General features: G+C 41.0%; 1 protein-coding gene across 2 annotated transcripts in view; it reads left to right on the top strand.

Annotated features, from left to right (window-relative positions):
* The window catches only part of LOC120019742 (vacuolar protein sorting-associated protein VTA1 homolog), a 46,897-nt gene that overhangs the window by 3,965 nt on the left and 29,353 nt on the right, over window positions 1-13,579 (top strand). The gene's annotated exons all lie outside the window — the stretch shown is intronic.

Here is a 13,579-nt window from a genome sequence, read left to right on the forward strand (position 1 = left end):
ATTCTCAAAGGGTTATTCAGTGTCTGCTTCTTTTATTTATTTTTACACATCTACCCTTCGAGGAATTGGAAAACCTCGCTGGTCTTTGGTTGAGGGACCTTACAAATGTGTGGGGTACAGAGATGAGGTTAAACACTATTATTGCACACAGAGTGAGTCCATGCAACTTATTATGTGACTTGTTAAGCATATTTTTACTCCTGAACTTATTTATGCTTGCCATGAGAAAGGGTTGAATACTTATTGACTTAACATTTTGAAAAACTATGACATTATGGGGTATTGTGTGTAGGCTGGTGACAATTTTATTTTATCCATTTTAAATTCAGCCTGTTTATTTTTAATTAACCATTACTTAACTAGGCAAGTCAGTTAAGAACCAATTCTTATTTACAATGACAGCCTAGGAACAGTGGGTTAACTGCCTTGTTAAGGGGCAGAACGACCTTTTTTTTTACTTTGTCAGCTCGGGGATCAGATCTAGCACTAACATCGAGTGGCTGCTGCCAACATAATGACTCAACTCCAGCTCACTTTAATAATGGAAATTGATGGAAATTGATCAAAAATGTATGACTAGCCACTTTAAACAATGCCACTTAATATAATGTATATGTATATACTGTACTCTATATCATCTACTGCATCTTGCCATCTTTATGTAATACATGTATCACTAGCCACTTTAAACTATGCACTTTTATGTTTACATACCCTACATTACTCATCTCATATGTATATACTGTACTCGATACCATCTACTGCATCTTGCCTATGCCGTTCTGTACCATCACTCATTCATATATCTTTATGTACATATTCTTTATCCCTTTACACTTGTGTGTATAAGGTAGTAGTTGTGGAATTGTTAGGTTAGATTACTCGTTGGTTATTACTGCATTGTCGGAACTAGAAGCACAAGCATTTCACTACACTCGCATTAACATCTGCTAACCATGTGTATGTGACAAATACAATTTGATTTGATAGCAACCTTTCGATTTCTGGCTCAACGCTCTAACCACTAGGCTACCTGCCGCCCCAACGGAACAAAATCTGGAAAAAGTCAAGGGGTGTGAATTCTTTCTGAAAGCACTATACATGGGTAATTACCAGAATCTCTCTATTCATCAACCTATTCTTAATCCATCTATACTCTCTAGAATTAATGAGATGGCTGAGCCTGATGCTGGGAGCCTGATGCTGGGAAGACAGCATTTGTATGCTGGGCTTTATGCTTGACCCGGATAAACATAGTTTATCTTCCACTCGTGAGTCGTGATCATTGTTTGATTTTAATGTATGTAAGTGCGGAAAAAGTAGTTTCACAGAGATGGGTCGACACTGAAAGAATAAATTAATCCTATGCGATTTCAGATAATCCCGGGTATTCTCCTGCGATTGACAGACAGAATTCATCCAGTGAGACAAAAGCTGTGCACAGGGTCCTGCCACTGGATAGGTCCAGGAGTGAGTCTTGTAGCTCAGATGACCGGTAGATGACCGGTAGCTGGCAGCGATAGTGGCAATTAACGATTGTTGGATCCAGTCGTGGTTTTCATGTCTCTCCAATTGAATGTACCTCCTGAAATGTCCAATAAGTCCCTGGAGGTGATGAGTGATCCTTGCTTTTGTCGCATCATCCTGGTGCAGTTCATTCTCAATAAACTTGTGGAGTCTAGTGAACGTCTCCCCACTCCCGTCCTCCACTCGCACTGCCCACCGCTCTAGCTTCTTCACAAACCCCTCAACTTTGTCGGCCAATGACATGTGGCGGCTTTTCGGGCCTTACAGTGACATGTTAAAGTTCATACAGCCTATCAAAAATGTCTGCCAGCCATTTAGTATCAGTCAAGCATTCTACATTGGGGGACTGTATGCAGTAGGAATAGGCACACTTAATCTCTCATTTCAAATAGACGCAGCAGCACTTTACCTTGCGACAACCACCTGACCTCTGTATGCAACCATAATGATTCATGCTCAGATCCCATTTCTTTGCACAGGACAAAAAAGTATTGTATTCATGGGGTGTGCCTTTATGAAGTTGACATTTTTATTTTGTAGCATGCTACTAAGCTCATTATCAAGGGCCTTGGAAGCAAGCGCTTCCCTGTGTATAACGCAATGAGTGAATACTACGTGTGGCACAACGGCTTGTACCTTTGTCTTCAGACCCTTATGTTTAACCATCGTAGCACCAGCCCCATCTGTATACACGCCCACACAGTTCTCCCAACACAGCCCCTCATCCCACATATTTTCATCAAGGTTGTTGAATATCCTGTCCCGTGCATGTCCTCTTAAGCGTACTGCAAAATAACATATCTTCATGTACAATGAACAAAAATATACACGCATCATCCAACAGGTTCAAAGATTTACTGAGTTTCATATAAGTAAATTGGTCAATCGAAATAAATTCATTAGGTCCTAATCTATGGATTTCACATGACTGGTAATACAGATATGCAACTGTTGGTCACTGATACCTTAAAAAAAAGGTAGGGGCGTGGATCAGAAAACCAGTCGGTATCTGGTGTGACCACCATTTGCCTCATGCAGCGCAACATCTCCTTCACATAGAGTTCATCGGGCTGTTGATTGTGGAATGTTGTCCCACTCCTCTTCAATGGCTGTGCGAAGTTGCTGGATATTGGCGGGAACTACAACACGCTGTTGTGCACATCAATCCAGAGCATCCCAAACATGATCAATGAGTGACATGTCTGCTGAGTATGCAGGCCACGGAAGAACTGGGATATTTTCAGCTTCCAGGAATTATGTACAGATCCTTGCGACATGGCATTATCATGCTGAAACGTGGTGTTGGCGGCGGATTAATGGCACGACAATTCAAATTGCCATTGATAAAATGTAATTGTGTTTGTTGTCTGTAGCTTATGCCTGTCCATACCATAACCCCACCGCCACCATGGGGCACTCTGTTCACAATGTTGACACACAATGCCATCTGCACGGTACAGTTGAAACCGGGATTAATCCGTGAAGAGCACACTTCTCCAGCATGCCAGTGACCATTTGAAGGTGAACATTTCCCTACTGAAGTCAGTTACGACGCCGAACTGCAGTCGGGTCAAGACCCTAGTGAGGATGACGACGAGCACACAGATGAGACGGTTTCTGACGGTTTGTGCAGAAATTCTTCAGTTGTGCAAACCCAGTTTTATCAGCTGTCCGGGTGGCTTGTCTCAGACGATCTTGCAGGTGAAGAAACCGGATGTGGAGGTCCTGGGCTTGCGTGGTTACACGTGGTCTGTGGTTGTGAGGCCGGTTGGACGTACTGCCCAATTCTCTAAAATGACGTTGGAGTCAGCTTATGGTAGAGAAATTATTCTCTGGCAACAGCTCTGGTGAACATTCCTGCAGTCAGCATGCCAAATGCACACTCCCTCAACTTGAGACATCTGTGGCATTGTGTTTTGTGACAACTGCACATTTTAGAGTGGCCTTTTATTGTCCCCAGATGCACCTGTGTAATGATCATGCTGTTTAATCAGCTTCTTGATATGCCACACCTGTCAGGTGGATGGATTGTCTTAGCGAAGGAGAAATCCTCACTAACAGGGATGTAAACTAGTGTGTGCGCACAATTTTAGAGAAATAAGGTTTCTGTGCATATGGAACGTTTCTGGGATCTTTTATTTCAGCTCATGAAACATGGGTCCAACACTTTACATGTTGCGTTTTATATTTTTGTTCAGCATCGGTGTCATTTGTCTTATTTCATCAAACAGTAAGATTAAGGCATCAGACAAGCTCAATGCATATAGTTAGATTTTTTTTTAAACAAATGTGTCTATATAGAAAAATACACATTTTAAAATTCAGCCCAATCGATTGGTCAAAAGAACAGACAACTTTCGGTCGACCAAGATTTTCTTTAGTCAGCGACAGCCCTAATTGACAGTTGATTAGATTGTTGTAATAGGGAAAGAAGGAAGTGTATTTAAAATGCTTAAATAAAGATTGGCAATAGGTTTAGCTACCTAAGACTCATCCTGCATGTTTATGGACGAATGAAGCTGTAGATCAGCAAGCAATACGTGTGTGCGTTCTCATATCTCAAATTATGGGCAGATTTGAGTCATATTCATCTTTGTTGCTAGTCTTGCTCTTCTTGTTAGATGTTATGCACATTTTATGGCTTGGTAGCAAATGTCATTGAGCTAGTTTTCATAGTAGCAGTAAACAGCAGCAAGTGATATGAGCGATTGAGAGAGATGTGAAAGGGAGCGGAGTTACAGCCTCGCTCTATCCAATTGTAGCAGTAGGATCAAGTTATAACCCACCCATTTCTTGACAGATAGCTGAACTAGACAATTGAATTGTTTTGAATTTCGTCCGGGCAGCTGAAAAAAAATCGCATTCTTGATCACGGAAAATGACATAAAAGGACTGCTTTCATAAGCATCTGTGATTACATCATGATGTTACGTTGTACCCATTTGCATTGAATAGATGTTATTTTATATTCTCAAACCAACAGCAGTGCCTATATGATGTCCTTCCATACAGGCGTGACATGCTGGAGGGGTGCTTCGATGCAAATGTTGTTGATCAGTAGACTAATATAAGTCCCAAATGGAAGGAAAACAGATTGTCATCTGCAGCACCATAGACTCCAAAACAAGCTCAATAGCACACTCCTATTTAATATGCATTCACCTGTGTTGTGAGTAGGCCTATGCCCTCTTAATTTACCCAGTTTATCAAGAAATGTACAATAAAAAAAAATACCGTTATGTAGTTTGGTAAAAATGAGGTCAAATGTATTGTTTGATTTTAAAATTGATACATTAATGCAGACATGGCTGTGTCTGAGAAATGTCAACAATAGTCAAATGTACTGATTTGAATATCGGCCCTCACCCTCCTTTGACTCCCAAAAATCGGTATCGGCATCGGCCCTAACAAATGCACGTTTGTCGTTTCTACCAGGTTACATATAGGGAACCATGTGTAAAATGGACTGTTGGAGAATGGTTCCCTCACTGATAGAGTATACTGTGGCCTTGGTCCCTGCCTGGAAGCTGGAGCCTGATAGGCTCCCATTGAGAGGGGCTGCTGTCTGCGAATACAAGCTTTAACATGGCTCATTACAGAGATACAGTTGCCTGACAATGGCTGCCTTTGGTTGAATGGGATGTGCAGAACATGCTGTGAGGTGGATTAGCCAAATATGCTTGGAAACATGTTTTTCCAGTTTGGTACCACTGCGCCGTTCCACGGCCCGCCTGGGTCGTTTATTCAAATTGGAATGGTTGGTAGAATTGAAAGGAAATTAGTAAAGTAATTGGTGTCCTTTGGATGATGTCTGTCCTGTTTTTTTTGTGTGTACTATTATGAATATTGATCTGCAAAAAAATAATGTTATAGCAGGGGGGATTGTCAGTTGATGGGGTTTAGACAAAGTGTAGTAGTGGTAACTTCGTTTTTTCTTGACTTCCAATTTTGTCTGATTTTATTTAGGCTTGTTTGGACTAAAGCAAAGATGGTTGAATGTCTTTCAGCGTCAGAGTTCTTTGTTGCACGGCCAATGTGCGGCAGAGTGGACCATTAATTCAGCATGCCACTGGAGGTCAGCACCAACATGTCTCTGAATGACTCAACCATTGTCTTTTTGGAGGTTGTAGAGCTGAGAGCCATAATCACTGACTTCTTCTCTCAAACTGATTCTGCCTTTTGTTTGGAAATCTTATGGTTGAGCAATCCTTCATTGTTATGAATCTATACTGAACAAAAATAGAAATGCAACAATTTCAAAGATTTTACTGAGTTATAGTTCTTGGAAGGAAATCAGTCAATTGAAATAAATTCATTAGACCCTAATCTATGGATTTCGCATGACTGTGCAGGGGTGGTCCTGGGATGGCATAGGCCCATCCAATCGAAATTCGTTTTCCCCACAAGGGTCATTATTGCAGACAGAAATATTCCTAAGGAGTTATAGGCCTACGTTGAGGCGCTCTGCTTGCTCCTCCCTTTTCAATTTCGAGGGTTATGGTAAATAGGGGTTACCGACCGACCATCATCAACATCGCTGACTTCAGAGTCAAGCAAAAGCCTGCCCTGCATTAAAGACCATAATTGGTTAAAGAAAATGATGATAAATAAAAAAGTATACCAGTTCAATTTAAGGACCAAACAATTGACAGCCGTGCCATATAGATGGGAATAGATTTTTGACTTACCGATTCCATGGCACATGGTTTATGAAGGGATACGCAAAACGACGCCGGATTCAAAATTATTATACAAAATTCTTGCAACCAATAAAATGTTATTTATATGGGGGATACAACCTTCCCAGCTCTGCAGATTTTGCTGCGAAGAGTCAGAATCATTAGATCATTTGTTTTGGTACTGTCCAAATGTAGCTTGTTTTTGGTCACAGGTCCAGGAATGCCTGAAGAATTGCAATATTTACCTGGAGCTAACCCTGCAGATAGCACAAATGGGCGATCTGAAAAGTAATAGTCAATCGATCAATAATATAATAATACTTTTAGCAAAAATTAACAATGAGAATAGAAAGCTTCAGAACTTTTGTGAAACATCACAGCACAGTTAAAAAATATATGGCAAATAGAAATCCAATATGGATGGTGTTAAGAGATAGATGGGAGGGGTTGAATGGAGCTGAAGGTTGGGAGTAATAACAACTCATTTCAAGTAGATAACTAATGTAAAAAATACTGTGCCTGTAAAACATGTATAGGTTAAGAACTTTTTTGAAAGAGCACAGTTTGAAAGATATGGCAAATGGAAATCAAACCGGATGGACATCAGAAATTGATGGTTTAGGGTAGAGGAAGGACGAGTAAAAACAAACAAATTAGAACTATTGTAAAATAGACTGTGTCCATAAAATGTATATAGTATGTATAAGCTGGAAGTAGAAGCCTAAGCGTTGTTATTCACTAGTTTGCTCCAATTGGGGGATGAGTGGTAGGGTTGCAGGGTAATAAAGGAAATATATCTACATATAAAATAACTATATATATATATATATATATATATATATATATATATATATATATATATATATATATATATATATATATATATATGTATATAATTTAAAAAATGTCTTTCAAAAAAATATATGGAGGATTGGAAGTGATGCAGACAATTAGATTGTACTTTCCATCATTGTATCTGCGATATTAACCCCCCCCCCCCCCCCCCCCCCCCCAAAACGTGCCAATTTAGCCACTTACAGTTAGTTAGCTGGTGTTCTAAATCCTAGTGTTTCCATTCCCCTTTAACCACCATTATTTAACCCAAGTGCCCCTTTTCTTGACTGTGGCACCTGTATATGTCCTACTAGTGTAGACCCCTGCACCATGGCACTGTGCTACAATATTCATTTATGGAAAAGGCTCTCTTTAACATTGTTTTCCCTCCCGCTTCCTGGAGTTCATCCAGCCTTCGGATTGAAATGCAGCTACATAATAACATCCTTGTAGTGAGGAGAGCGAGTACGCAGGCTAGCATTCCAGAATACACAATTCTGTTCTCACTGCAGATGTCAGTGAAAATACTTGGTCACGTCCAAACTGAGGTCTCGGCTCACACAGTTTTACATTTTATGTCTAACGTCAAGCTTGCGTAGGGGATGCATGCCAGGACAAGCATGTATTCTTCCCATTTATAACCATTTAACAAGGATGCTAGTTACATTCTAATATTTCTGAAACCCGAAAGGTTATTGATCGAATGTTATAGGCGGTTTTGTTGCTTCAAGATATATTGACAAGGATGTCTTAGTGTAGGCCTGCGTAGCAGTGTTTCAACTACCACCCTCCTGTTTCTGTGAAAGAACCGTTGTAGGGAAAAATATTAAATGACTGCTTGTAAGATTGGGAAGTATTCTTGAACATTCTCTTCGAAGAGAACTGTCTACAGTAGAGGACACTGATCCCGGGAAAATTGGCTACATAGTGCATCATACAGGGATGATTTCTGTATTTTGTCAATTTAACTATCTTGACAACTTGATTGCTGACAAGCAAAACATTTTGTGACTATGTCAGCAATGGACTAATGAAAAGAGTTATCCTTTAAGCAGCTTTCAATATTTATATATAATCAAAGTAGGCTAGAGGACGAATGACTGCTGCTGACTTGTCTAGTTTTGTGTCACTTTTTAAGTCAACATATCATTGGACACTGTACTTTGTCATTCTCCTACATCTCAGTCTGGGCGAGAGATGATTTCCAAAAACTTGTGAGAGAATGCTGTAACCACTCTGGCCATCCATGTTGGTCCCTTACTCAACATACTCCCATAAAAAGTTCTGCCCGTGGCAAAATGATATTTTCCCCCTGAAGTACAGTTGAATTATGGTTTCTATTTTCATGGCCTTGTATCGTGAATGGTCTCAGTGTTGCATTGTTTCACGGGAGGAAAATTGGATGTTAAGCTGTATGAGCGTAATGGCTTGACAAAGGATGAGATTGTGGGTGCCCACTGTGATGTGCTGTGACCAACATCATATGAGCAAATTGATCCCCATGGCTTTGGTTGTGGTTAACTGTTTAGGAAATATCGACAGGCATACTTTGGCATAGTTTTGCGAGACATTTTCATTCTCAGCTTGCCATTGTCTGTGGTTAAAGACAGCATTTTTTTTTCTTCCCCTAAACTTTTTGAACATTGTTCTCAATTATTAATATTCTCCTGTTTTTTGACATGCTTTGTTTTGATAGATGATAGAGGGTGAAGCCCATTAACAATACATGTAATTATGGTGAGCATAGACAATATTTCATATCTAAACTGAACTCAATTGAATCAAATTGAATGCCTTCAGTAACCCTAAAGTAGTGACTGTATTATTATGTTCTGCTTCTGTCTCATAAGTTGGTGACCTTAACCCGTGTCCTTCCGGGGTTTTATGTTCAATTGTCATTTGAATTGAGTCAGTGTTATCGTTGGAGAGATGGAGATAACCATTTAACAGGCCCAGTCTGGCATTTTGGTTCCAGCCTCAGGCTTTTCCTTGTTCATTTTCAATGCAGCAGCATTCAACCGGCCATACACTATGATGGCAATCCAGGTGGGGTACTGCTGTCAGAAACTTGAGAAACAAAGAACTATATGTATTTTCTCACTCTTTTAGGCCGTATTATTATATAGTTGCCTTGAATGCGGAATTTAGCCTAGATGGCCTAATTTATAATTGAAACAGACTTGCAGTGCATTGGGAAAGTATTCAGACCTCTTCACCTTTTCCACATTTTGTTACGTTACAGCCTTATTCTAAAATTGATAAAATCTTTTTTTTCCCTCACCAATCTACACATAATACCCCATAATGACAAAGCAGAAATAGGTGTTTGCAAATGCATACATTTTTAAAAACTGAAATATCACATTTGCCTAGTTAAATAAAAGTATTCAGACCTTTTACTCAGTATTTTGTTGAAGCACCTTACAGCCTCGAGTCTTCCTGGGTATGACACTACAAGCTTGGCACACCTGTATTTGGGGAGTTTCTCCCATTCTTCTCTGCAGATCCTCTCGAGCTCTGTCAGGTTGGATGTGGAGCGTCTCTGCAAAGCTATTTTCAGGTCTTTCCAGGGATGTTCGATCGGGTTCATGTCCGGGCTCTGGCTGGGCCACTCAAGGACATTCAGAGACTTGTCCCCAAGCCACTCTTGCGTTGTCTTGGCTGTGTGCTTAGGGTCGTTGTCCTGTTGGAAGATGAACCTTCGCCCCAGTCTGAGGTCCTGAGCGCTCTGGAGCAAGTTATCATCAAGTATCTCTCTGTACTTTGCTCCGTTCATCTGTCCCTCGATCCTGACTAGTCTTGCAGTCCCTACCGCTGAAAAACATCCCATCAGCATGCTTCATCCTAGGGATAGGGCCAGGTTTCCTCCAGATGTGATGCTTGGCATTCAGGCCAAAGTGGTCGTTTCATCAGACCAGATAATCTTGTTTCTCATGGTCTGAGAGTCCTTTAGGTGCCTTTTGGCAAACTCCTAGCGGGCTGTCATGTGCCTTTTACTGAGGAGTGGCTTCCGTCTGGCCACTCTACCATGATTGGTGGAGTGCTGCAGAGATGGTTGTCATTCTGGGAGGTTCTCCCATCTCCACAGAAGAACTCTGGAGCTCTGTCAGAGTGACCATCGGGTTTTTGGTCACCTCCCTGACCAAGGCCCTTCTCCCTTGATTGCTCAGTTTGGCCAGGCGGCCAGCTCTAGGAAGAGTCTTGGTGATTCCAAACTTCTTCCATTTAAGAATGATGGCCACTGTGTTCTTGGGGACCTTCAATGCTGCAGACATTTTTTGGTACCCTTCCCCTAATCTGTGCCTCGGCACAATCCTGTCTCGGTGCTCTACGGACAATTCCTTCGACCTCATGGCGGGGGTTTTGCTGTGACATGCACTGTCAACTGTGGGACCTTATATAGACAGGTGTGTGCCTTTCCAAATCATGTTCAATCAATTTAATTTACGACAGGTGGACTCCAAGTTGTATAAACATGTCAAGGATGATCAATGGAAACACAGTGCACCTGAGCTCAATTTCGAGTCTCATAAAAAAAAGGGGTCAGAATACTTATGTAAATAAGGTATTTCTGTTTTTTATTTTTAATAAAAAACTGTTTTCACTTTGTCCTTTTTGGGTATTGTGGGTAGATTGATGAGGAAAATGTTTTATTTAATCAATTTTAGAACAAGGCTGTAACGTAACAAAATGTGAAGGTCTGAATACTTTCCAAATGCACTGTAAGCTATCGGTTACTGCCTCACTGCCTCATACCTATCACTGTTGATCTGGACAAGAATGATTACCCAATTCCTTGGTCTGTAAACATTGACATTTACAGTGAAACATTACATTTTTCCCACTCATAGGCTTCAGACTGAGAGCAGCCCTGTATCAAAGACAGGTGCCTTTATTTAAATGAACCCACTGTATTTTTGCCATACTTAGAGCACTCCCAGCTGGGCATATTAGCTTTTTTCTTTTCTGCTGGGAATCACTGTGTTTTACAATGTAATGACTGGAAATGTGACTTTTGCTGATTTAGTCTAACTGAATATTTGATTTGACTAAAATACCTATTGATGTGCTGCTGAAATGGAAGCTGATGTTGGCTTGCCTACTTTCTGTCCTCTTCAGCTCACAGGCAGGTCTATAGAAGCCTGTTGCATTTGAGGCAAGACAGTTGGCCAAGTAGTTGTCAAAACTTATAGGTTAGAATGACAAGTGCATCACTGGTCTTACTGAAGAGCTCAATAAAATACAGTACTTTACATTGTCATTTTTGTAACAAACATTAGCTGAAATATTGTGCTTGCTCATGGTTTGGTGTAGCCTATTATATGATCTGCTTAGCAAATTGCATGGTCACTCTTTGAAGAATGGCAGACCCTTGTTCCATGTTCCTTGGCTAGACAGGCTATAGGCTACAAGCTGTTCTAGTGGCTCACCTTTTAATTTCCGTAGGGACAGCAGCATCCATCAACCTGTGTGCATTTAAATTGCCAATGTGTGGGTGGTGAAAGGTGTTATCTTCATTAAAGAGGAGGACACCTACATGGGTTCTGTGTAAGCAGAGTCCACATGCCTGCCTTTGTCTAGCTAATGACTTTGAACTACAGCTGGAGCGATTTGTTGTTCTGTCCCGGTTGGAGACAGCACATTATTAAGGCTCTGACTGAAGTCCTTCAGGGACTCCGAGCCTCACACCTCAGGCTCTAGACTACCATTCAAAACAGTGGTATTCTGCTTTTTCTTCTACCTTTTCCTGGTTATACTCGTTTTCTCACTGGCTTCTTCCAAGTATTGTTTTGTATTATTGTTCTACAGCCTACATATGTAGGATCTTAATTTGACCAATTTCTGCAACTGGTTGATAAAATTAAGATCCAACATAGTCATAGGTGTCACTTCCCACATCTTCATTCATGTATCACGTGTGAATAGAACTGTCAATTCAGTTGTTCCTGAATTTGCAGTAGTTCTTTTTGTAAATTCAGGACCTCAATCTGCAGTAGATTTAATTGCAATTTTATTGGGGTTTATGATAGGCCCAGCCTTGGTACGAATGATGATGTTAGGCAACATGCTCTAACGGGACTGATAATGCTATTGTAGTGAAGTAGCATTAACGTTAGTTAAAATGTGCATTATAGTCGTTGATTCTTACCAGTTATTTATGCTTACTAAATATTGGTGGGTCGAGTTGTCCGTCATCATCATAGGGGTTAAGGAGAGGGGCAAAATGCTGGGGAATCATCCTGCATATCTTCTGGGGAAGAGGATCAATTCCCTTGGATGGAGGTCTCCCTCCGGTCTGAAATAACCCCCGCACTCTCCTATGCCACATCCTTTTTGGCTTTTACGTTTTTCTAGCACGCCTTCATCTGATTTGTGTCCCTAGTCTCTTTAATCTGTCAATCCATTAAATATTTAGCATTAAACGACCCAGGTGTCTTCCATCTTTTTGACAGTCATGTTGTCTGTCTTTTTATCCTCCAGTATGTTATTTGCTTTATTATTTTTTATGGAATATTAAAACATACAATCTACTTGCAGTGAAGCCACTCAACATTTACATTACATTCAGTCATCTAACGGACTCCCATCCGGGGCGACACACAGGAGCAACCAGGGTCAACGCCCTGCCCAAGGGCACATGGACAGATCTCTCACAAGGTCAAAAACGGGGACCCGAACCAGCGACCTATCGGCCACCGGCCCAAGCTCCCAACCGCCAGGCCACCAACCCTCCAAGATTCCCCCCACAGTTCCCCGAGAGCTGCCCTTCAACCACCCGAGCCCCCCCATACACACGTCTCCCACCAAGTCAAAAAAATAGGACCTGAACTTAGACAGTTCTTTGTTGGTTGGAAACTGCAGCACTCGAAACAGCTGTAAGCCCAGAGTTGTTGGACTTGGCAGTGATGTCTCAAACATTCAGTGTGCATCTAAAAGTTGCACACAGTGAAGACGTTAAGGCTCATGGGACTATCCTTCACCAGATGTCTGGGTGTGCGCATGTTTTAAATCTCTGAAAACTGAGAGAAGGGCGCTAATGGTCCAGAGTCTGGATGCATACAATTGAAGCATGCAAGGATCTGGCAACATGGAGGAGAGGGTGGACGGACAGTGTGTTTTTAAAAACATGAGAGCCAAGACTGTGTATCCAGGCTGTTATGTGCTCAGTGGTACAATGCTAAGGAGACAACCGCAATAATGCTAATATTTACACAGCCTCTTTCACAGACTTGCACTGTTGAGAGGATGAATAATTTCACCCAAAGTGAGTGTCATAACTAACAGAGGAATGTGAAAACAATCAAGTAAGGCTCAAGTTTTAAGAAACTAGTAAGGCCTATTTCTAGAGGTTCTCAGACTGCATGCTTGACAGATTATTAGGGTACTTTAATTTGAAAGACCTCATCGTGAACGCAAAAACACATTTTTGATTTCCCCCACATAACATACAGAACAATGTACCCAGTTCACTTTTGCTCTTACCATATCAACTTGGTGTTTTAAACTTAAAACATCTACGATAACCAAAAATCTCAAAT

The sequence above is a fragment of the Salvelinus namaycush genome, chromosome 24, assembly GCF_016432855.1.
Source record: "Salvelinus namaycush isolate Seneca chromosome 24, SaNama_1.0, whole genome shotgun sequence".
Classification (NCBI taxonomy): Eukaryota; Metazoa; Chordata; class Actinopteri; order Salmoniformes; family Salmonidae; genus Salvelinus; species Salvelinus namaycush.